The 9,493-nt window shown below is 52.6% G+C and overlaps 1 long non-coding RNA gene across 1 annotated transcript in view; it reads right to left on the reverse strand.

The window, feature by feature from the left end:
- The window catches only part of LOC104840095, a 14,281-nt gene extending 11,490 nt beyond the window's left edge, over positions 1-2,791 (reverse strand). The window contains exons 1-2 of the long non-coding RNA XR_775223.1: positions 2,727-2,791; positions 2,127-2,214 (exon numbers count right to left, since the gene is read on the reverse strand). This is a non-coding gene — a long non-coding RNA (uncharacterized LOC104840095). The remainder of the gene's footprint in view (positions 1-2,126; positions 2,215-2,726) is intronic.
- Between the last annotated feature and the right edge of the window lie 6,702 nt (positions 2,792-9,493).

Here is a 9,493-nt window from a genome sequence, read left to right on the forward strand (position 1 = left end):
CCCCGGCAGAATGGGGGGGGGGGGGGGGGGAGTGAGCGAGCAGCTCCATCGTGCTTAGTTACCGGATGGGGTTAAACCATGACGAAGCCAAAAACACCTTTTTCTTCTTCCTCTACCCCATTTTTTACTGCCAAGCAGAACATTACATGGTACAGAATATCCCTTTAGCCAGTCCAGGTCACAGCTTTGTGACCTCCCCTTTCAGCCTCTTGCCCACCACAGTCTACCCTTAGGGGTGCAGCAGGGAAAGCCTTGACATGGTGCAAGCACTGTTCAGTAACAGTCAAAACACTGGTGGTGACCAACACTGGTTTAGCCACAAATCCAAAACACAGCTCACAGGCTCTGTGAAGACAGCCAACTCCATCCCAGCCAGAGCCAGTACCCCTCAGTAACATAATTCACTGAAATATTCCAAAAAGACTCCATTCCATTCTAGCAGTCATGGGGTTCAATGCATCAAGTTTATACACAGACACAAAGAAAAAACCAGAAACAAATCAGCACAAGTCTTTCAGCAAGTAATTCTTAAAACAAGACAAAAAAGGGCATTTTACCACCTTCACGGAACATTAGCAGCAGCAATCTACTGGCCTTTTTCAATTTTCACTTTCTATGTCAAATTTTAGAGCAGTACAAATCCTGCACACTGTTTCGTAAGTACATTTCCATACATGCAACAGCACTGGGGCATACGGAGCTCTGCACACCTGATGTGGAGATGTGCCCAAAAGCATTGCAGACAAAGAGCAAATACTAATACTTCTGCTTAAAACTTACTAAAAGAACCCAAACTCCATTCAGAATATTTAACTTGATAGCAAAGAAATAAGAAAACATTTTATTTACCTTCAAATGTGAAACACTGAAAAAAAAAGTCTCAATGTTCTTCCTGTTTCATACACAGAAGAGCTCCTTGTTTGGTAAGGACTAACACGAGCACAGCTGAGCTTCCACTGAGCTCAGCCCCAAAACCAAACTGCAAGATACTTGGGAAACAGAAGGAGGACAGAAAAGGAATCCAGCAGTATAGCAGGGAGCAGCAAGTTTTGCAACCACTTGGAACCCCACCCTTGTATAAACATCACTCAGTTATATCAGTTGTCATAGAAGTTGGAGAAGAAGAGATCGGTCTAGTCCCTTACGTCCTCCACCCTTTGAGCCATCATGACTGTTCTGTCAGTTCTGGCAGATGATTTTTTTTTTTTAAATCAGAAAAAAATGCAATTAAAAATACTTCTTGTCCTTGAAGAGTACCTTCTTAATAGGGAAAATAATTACCTCACTTTTATATCCACCCTCTTGAAGACCTCACAACATAGTTATAATTTAGTATTTTAAACATCTAGTCAATGATCACATACCAGAGGAAAGAGCATAACCCAAAACTGAACACACATTTCAACATCAATTCTGGGCTATAAACCAGGATAGATAATTGTTGGGTTGTTTTGTTTTCTTGGGGTTTGTTTTGGTTTGTTTTCAAAAGAGCCTATAGAAAAAGAAATTTTAAAAAATTAACAACCTATATTACATTACTGTATTAAAATACTTGTAACTAAGGAAAAATACTAAAGCGGTGTGTGTCTAAGTTGCAAAAAAAAGGTCAAAACTCCAAATACACGAGGTTCCTGGGTAAGCACCAGATTATGCTACGCTCCTAAAACGCTTTGCCTTGGGTGAAAAGAATTTTTGTTGTTTCAGTTATTTTAACCAATTCAGATCAATTACTACCATCTTCAAAGTCAAGAAATAGGAAAGCTATCTATTTAACCCCAACACACAAGTACAAGGTGCCAGAAGACATGTCTACATTCTGAGCTCTCGAAGTACAGTGATGAAAACTAATCTCTCCAGCTAACCAGAGTGAATATTATTACTTCATTCAACGGCCAGTTTTAAAGCCAAAACCACTATTCCCAAACTGCCAGATAGCTTTGTTTCAATGTAATGTGCTAAGTTCATGGATTGAATTAAAGGTCTGAGCTTTCACTGAAACACAGCTGGACAGAGACAGAACACAGGTAAGAATCAGAAAGCAAATGGTGCACTTCCCTAACTCAACAAACACATAAAAGCCGAGATTGTACATGTTGTACTATCAAACGTGTTAAATCAATACGCACACTGCTGGCGTGCCAAGACTTCGGCTGCAATGCAGATAAACGTTATGCCGCTGTTTACAAGTCCATGTCTATTCATCTGCCTTTTGCACTGCAAGAAAATACAACCAGACGCAAGGTCGCTGAGGCAGGGCATGCCTCTGTTGGCCTGCAACGCCTGGCAGGGTGTTCCCAACCCGACAGTGCCGACCTACTGAATCCCCTCAGTAGCCAGCTAAATAAATAAAAGGGCGGCAGCCGTTAGCCCAAACGCAGTGCAGCGCCTATACCCAGCCGCATCACCCCGTTAACAACCGGCTGCGCGGAGGCGCTCCGCAGCAACCAAGGCATAACGCCGGCGAGGCCGTTACACAGCGCTTCCCCCCCACACACACACCTCGGCGGGCAGCCCGCACGGCTGCTGCTCCCAGGCCCCACCGCTGCCCGGGGGTCCGGTGGGCGAGCGGTGCCGGGCCAAAGAGGTCATCGATGGGGGCTAACAGAGGGCAGCGTCCCCACGGAGCCCCGGCCCCCCCCCCCCCGCCGCCATTTTGTGCGTCCCCCCTCAGCCCCCGCTGCGCCACACAGGGGTGGGAGGGGGGGCGGCCGGCGCCGAGCTCCTACCTCCGGCGGAGCGCAGCCCGAACCGTGCTGCTCGCATCCACCCTTCGTTCCCTCTTCCTCCACCGCCTCCCCCCGCCGCCGCCGTTCCGTCGGGCCGGACCGAGCACCGCCGCCGCGGAGATGCAGCCCCGAGGAGGGAGACACCGGCCACTGCGCCTGCGCACGGAGAGAAGGGGCGGAGCAGCGGCAAGAGCCGCGGGCGGAGGACGCATGCGCAGAACAGGCGCGCGGAGGAGAGGGCCCCCCCGAATGCGCAGGCGCGCTCAGCTCCGCGAAGCCGCAGCCGGTCAGTTCCCACGCTGTGGGCACGCTACCCGCAGTGCGCATGTGCAGTCGCTTGCCTTGGCGGCGGGGGAGAGCTGCGCATGCGCCGAGAGTGGGAGGCGGGGCCAGGCGCGCTTCCCGCAGAGCATGATGGGAGCTCTCTCCCTACAGAAGCGCTGCCGCCCCGGCTTGTCTGATCATGGCGGCTGGAGCGGGTTGGGGGTTATTTTCTGTCTCCCTCTGGGCGTCCTTACTGGTTCATTCTGTTCCTCGTAGGTCTGCTGTTGTTCCTTCTGATTCTCGTTTCTCTCATCAGTCTTTTACGGTGCTGCTTGCCGTCTTATCCTCGTTCCTCTGCTGAGGGCCTGGTGTCTTCTGTGGGTCTGTGGTGTGGCTGTTGGGCTCTGCTTCACCACAGAGCCGGCCCGGGGTGAGGGCACCTGCCCTGCCTGCTGCTGATCACTGACGTGCACCTCTGGAGATCAGAGACACGGCACTGAGCAGCTGTCCTCTTCTTCCCTGCCTGAGCCTCTAGCAGCAACACCGTGAGCTTCTGCAATTGTCCTCTCAGATGGCTTCCACCTTATATGTTAAGCCTTGTGCACAGCCCCAGCTGAACATGTGGATCCCCTCTGCTGCGTTCCAATTCAAGGTGGCCTGGGCTTGACTGGCAGCCAGTGGCTGCCCCAGTCTTTCCAGTGAAAACAGCATGGAGCTTGAGACTACCGAGGTGCTTGACTCACAGGGGTTGTCTGTGCTGCTGGTTGGAATGATGTTTGCTTTTGGAGCAGCAGCATTAATACCTGGTACCTCCAACAAGCTTGCTTCCCCAGGGGTACAGTGAGTCAGCATCCCCAAATGCAGGCTTTCCCCCCATTAACTATGGTCTGCAGTGCCGGTGCTGACCTGAAAAGGAGAGTCTAAAAAGCTCTGCCACCTTGGGTGGCCCTGTGAGGTTTTGGCACACGGAGCTCCTGTTGCTCTGGGGTCCCCTTTGCTCTCGCCCGTGAAGCACCTTTGCAGAGTCACAGGCTTCTCTCTGAGGAGACAGAAGATGCCTTTAAGAGCTGCCACATTATTTCCTGAAAATAGCAAAGCAGATGCCAAACTTAACCACAGAGACAGCCAGAAATGCTGCTGCTGTGTCACAGTGACTGCCCTGAAAGCATGTATGGCATAAAGCAGGCCTGTGACCAGCTCTGCCCAAAACCACACCATTTGCTTGCGTGGTGGAGCATATTTCACAGCTGCTGAAAGTGCTGCATCTTGCTGCAAATGTGGCAGACGGCAGGCACCCACTCAGCTTCTTTTTTAGCAGACTGGGAGTGGGCTGCGCAGTGCCAGTGGACTGGCTGCCGTGCAGATCTGTCCGGCTGTACTGCTTTGAAGTCGCTTGGGCGTTTGTCTTTCTCGTGTTTCAGATCCTGCAGACGCTTTGCATGCATCCAGCAAAAATGATTCACTGGTGCTGGATTTTATGACAAAGCTAGGCTGACACAGATTTAGGTTGCTGGTCTTTGTATCCAAACCTGTTTTGGTTCCTCTCCAGCACATCACAGTCTTGGAAACTCTAAAAACCTTTAAAAGTTAAGACTTGCACTTACTCTTGGCTTTTGAAACTTGCTTAGAGCTGTCTAGTCCTGCAGCTTGTGACTTCTGTAGACCACAGGCATTCCTTACTCCCACCACAGCACAGCAAGGGGAAGTAAGAAGGTAGGATCATTTTGGAGAGTTGAAAGCTGTATTTCCTAAACTTTTGAATCAAATTTACAGCTAAATTATACAATTCATGCCTGTGTCTGTTTTGCCATTCTGAGGCCAGCCTGAAGATCTTCACTGACAAGGTACTCTGGAAGGGAAACTCTGTTGTAAACTAAAAGATAGGATCAGCTTTTATGGTGAGACCATGGGACTCTGACAGAGTTAACTGCAGTTTTAGGAGCATCCCAAGGGCAGACTCTGCCCAGCACCTGCTGTGGAAACTTTAACATCTTGTTGGGAAAGAATCTCTTGGATCAAAGGCTTTATAAAAGATGAGTGCTCTGCCTACATGGAGCTTGAACGCCATCCTGCTCCTGTTGCTAGTGCTCTGTGGTGCTGCCCCAACAGCTGTAAAACATAACAGTTGAAAATAAGAAATTAAATTTGAGTCAAAAGGCACTGAGGTCCCAGTGCAAACAAGGCTGGAATTACATCCAGGGTCTCATTTGCTAAATGTCCAGTAGTGAATACAGCAGCACTGTCTTAAAAGGCATCGTTAAGGTGGTAAAATTAAACAAATTAAGCACTAAGACCTTTGGGAATGTAAACATTTAGGCTCCTTGTGCAACCTGATCTGTCCGACATATCCTGATGTCCCGACACAATCTCTGGTTACGTGATAGGACACTTGAGCCCCAGCAGCTCTGCTGCGTGAGTGGTGTTGGGCACCTGGAGAACCTGTTTGCTGCAAGACTTTGCCTCATTTGTTGCAAAATTATGCAAAGGGATTGAAATAAAAGTCTTATGGTTTCTTAAGAGCTTCAGCCAGAGCCAGGTCTTAACCTTGCTCCTGTGAAGAAATCCCCATGGGATGCTGGACAGGTCTCTTAATCCAGCTCGTTTTAGGTGTTTGCTGGTTCTTTGCCAAACTTTCCGTACTCCTGACTGTTCCAGGTGTGATGTAGGGTGCTGAGCCACAGCTGAAGTCACAAAGCTGCCCTTTGCAAAGGCAGTGCCAAGCGGCCCAAGGATACGTTGCCAGGCCTTTATCTTGGAAATGGTTTTGATCATTTTAACCATAAAATGACACAGATGACAAGCATATAAAATTTCATTCTGAATATTTAAAACACAGACAAGGGATGTCCATGTGAGAACACGACAAGGAATCTTGCTCTTCCTAAGGATGCTTACTAATCCCCAACTGTCTTTACCCCTTTAGCTCTTAGACATGCTACTCTGGGTCAAAATAAGAGAAGGTCCCCAAAAGAGATGTATACATGACCAAAACACAAAACCTGCTGCCAGAACAACTCCAGGAGATACCAGAGAGCTCAGCCCGGCAGCTTGGCACGCAGGAGAGACGGGTCCACTGTCCCTGAAGCTCACTATAAACCACCCTGAATTTCACAAGGGTTGTGGGGGTGCGGGGAGAAGTCTTTTGGGATGTAGCCAGAAACGGAGAAGGGATGATTTTTCAGATCTGCAATCCACTTTCAGATGGGGTGATTGCTGAAGCCTCAGGCCAAGACAGTCACTGCTGGGGAGCAAGCACACGTGTAATGCAGGGTGCTGGCTACATCTTCTACAAGAGATGTAAATCATGGAGTTAGGAAGGAGCCAATGCAGCCAGTGTCTTCTTATGCAAAGGACTTCACTCAGGCAGGTTTTTGGCTACTTGACAAAATTATCTGGCTCCCAGCTGCTCTCCCATCCCCATCATATTGTCAAGCCTTGCCCAAGGTCTGTGTTTTCCATCCGATCTGGTCCCACTCCAGGCTGCCCAGGCTGACGGGTATTAATAGTCCTTTAGGCTGTGAACTCCAGGACTTGGCTGGCAGCTGCAGAGCCCCACATACTCTTTGCCTGACACATCAGTATCTGGCAAATGTCCCTGCTCCGCGTGACAGTGTGAGTTGTCTCAGCCCGCAGCCTGGTCTGGGAACGGATTGGATGCGATTAATTAGTTTTACATCTTCAGATATCCAGTCCCCCTGCCCAGTACGTGGGGCTATAGGGGGAGTGGGAATTCAGGCACTTCCCCTACGGAAGAGAGGTAGCAGGTCTGCCACTTCCCTCTGAAGCATCCTGGGTGAGTCATTTGCAATTACACCTTGTAGGAAAGGTGTGTCATACCCCCAAAAAAGGGCTGAGAGCCAGGACTGGGGTCAGAGGAGCAGGAGAGCTGCAGCCCAGACACATGGTCATATTACGACTCGGTGAGTTTGGGGCATCTTCTGCACCACCACAATCACCCAAGGCGTGCTCCTGTCGATCACAGTGACAAGGAGGTCACCGCTAATGGATGCTGCACACCTCGGAGCTGTGAAAGCCCCAGGTGACAGGGACAGCCCGTGCCCAGGAGCTCTGGACCTCCATCTGGTTTGCTGGCTCTTCATCTTGCCATGGCTGAGGCCGCAGGTGCCCATGCTGTGCATTTGGAAGAGCTGAGTTTGGGATCATGCCTCCCCAGCAAGTCCCTGGGCCTCCCAGGAAAAGAGCCTGCAGACCCTGGGAGTGTGCAGGATCTGCGCTCCACTGTGTGGGGAGAAGGGGGCACCAGGACATCCCCCTCCTGTAGACCCCCCTGCAGCTTCCTCACATCCCCGCACTCTCCCCACTGAGCAGAAACACCCAAAAGGGCTGTAAAAATTACCACAGTTTCCCCTACCCCAGCAAAAAAACCTGCTTGTCCTCAAAGCACGTCCTGTTTGACTGCAAGCAGGGGCTTAGCAGATGTTGCAAAAGCAGCTTAAAAAGGACCTGAGCGCTGGCAGGGCAGCCAAGTCCCTCTGTCAGGGGGTATTTATGGATGCTGGAGACTTCGAGCCGTGTTTGTCCACTCTCCTTCCCTCTGCACCCATGTGCCCCAGCCCCTGCAGCTGCTGCTCTGCAGGGAAGGAGCTGGGCTTTACTGGGGGAACACGTTTCCTTCATGCTCTGCTGGCACATCCATCCATGTTGGAGCCACCAGGCTGAGCAGGGAGCTTTCCCGGCAGATGGTGCCTCTGAGTCGGCAGAACTGCAGCCGGGCCGGGATCCTGCACCTCGGGCCAGGCTCTCAGGGCTGGCTGCTTCGGGGACTGGCTTCCCAGGGCTTGAAATTACCGCTCCCCCTCCAGCGCTGCCCCTTAAGATCCATTTTTGCCACGACTGTACGTCTACTCCCTACCTCCTGCCGTAGATGCTCTGCTCAGTTTGGATGCTGAGCTTCAAAAAATCTTGTGAGATTGTATTTTAACGCTTGGTTTAAATAGTGGTAAAGTGGGGCAAAGCCCAGGGAGGTGGGATGGACTCAGGGTTGCATCGGTGCAACTAGATCGTGAGTGCGCAGACGAAGCCGTGTGTGTAAATGAAGCTGTCAGAATAAAATGAGAGTATTGAGCTGGGCAAGATTAAAAAGCAGTTTTGGAGCAGGAGCAGCGTCTTGCAGCGGCACGGAGTGGGGCAGGGCGATCTCGTGGGGATCTCAGCTGCGGTGGGATCCCCTCCACTTGCTTTCCACGTGGCTCCAAGGAGCAGGAATGAAATGGAGGAGAGGAGAGGGGTGACCCCCCAACAGAGGAGCAAAGCATGCCACCCTGCCTCTTCTCGTGTCCGGCTCCTCGTTGCGGCCTTCTGGCCTCTGCCTGCACAGGGGGATGTGGGAGCAAAGCCCCCAGCGAGGCAGCAGCTCTGCCCGATGGTGCCGGTGCTGCTGGAAACCCCCGTAAAACACCCTCTTATTCAGGCTCTGTTTCCTGCGAAGCTCAAGCAAGAGCTGACCCAGAAACCCTCTGCTTTGCTGCACGCAGCATCCTTCACCGACAGAGGATTGCCCCTCCGTCCTACCCAGGTTGGCCGGGGACAAGGACATGGAGGAGCTGCCACCCCATCGCCCACTGCTCCTCCGCTGCGGGACGGGACCCCCAGGCTTTGCTTTCTGCCCCCCCGGTCCCGTCCGGAGCTGTGGGGCTGGAGCAGGAGACGAGGGACATGTCAAAGCACCTGCTTTCCCACGGTCCCTCGGTTAATTTATTAATTGGCAAGACCTGATGAGGGTGACATTTTAGCGGCTGCAGCACGGCACGAAGCGGGTGCAGGGAAGCCCGGGGGCTCGCTGTGCTCCCCCCTGTTGTCCCCGGGGTGTGTGACAGCCCCTCACCCCAGATGGCAGCCACCAGCCCCCAGGGACCGTGGGGGGCTCACACTGCGTGACACCAGCGCCAAGGCTGGGAACAGCCTCCGGCCACCCACCCGTGCCTCCACGCAGCTCACGGACATGCCCGCAGCTCCAGAGGATGCCGTCCCTGCTGCGCTGCATTACAGCCAGGTGAGCTGATGCACGGCTCCTCAGCTGGGACACTGGGAGGACTGGGAGCTGGGGTGCTGGGAGGACTGGGAGCTGGAAGAATGGGGAGCCCCAGTGCTGCCAGCCCCCTGCACGGTGACACCAGGCTCCAAAGTCCCAGCAACTGATGTAGTCTGAAATTGCTGAGCTCCGGGGCCGCATCCTTCTCCTGCTCGAGCCCCTTTCCCTGCCACCGAGTGCCACCCCTGGGCTGCGTTTACCACGGTTGGGGGGGCACAACAAGGACCTCAGGCACATCAGTGCCCCTCTGTGCCACCTCCCATGGCACCCCTGCCCAGGAGGACACGTCCCCCCCAGCCCGCTGGCTCTGTGCCCCCCCCTGCCCACAGTGTGCAGGGTGAGCAGCGGTGCCAGGGGGTCCCACTGGGCCCTTGGTGCAGGAGAGCAATTTGGGAAGAGAAGGAACGTTTCTGGCACTGGGGGGGGGGGGGGGGGGGGGTGGGGGGGGGGG

Source organism: Haliaeetus leucocephalus, unplaced genomic scaffold (genome assembly GCF_000737465.1).
Source record: "Haliaeetus leucocephalus isolate CR32 unplaced genomic scaffold, Haliaeetus_leucocephalus-4.0 Scaffold741, whole genome shotgun sequence".
Lineage (NCBI taxonomy): Eukaryota > Metazoa > Chordata > Aves > Accipitriformes > Accipitridae > Haliaeetus > Haliaeetus leucocephalus.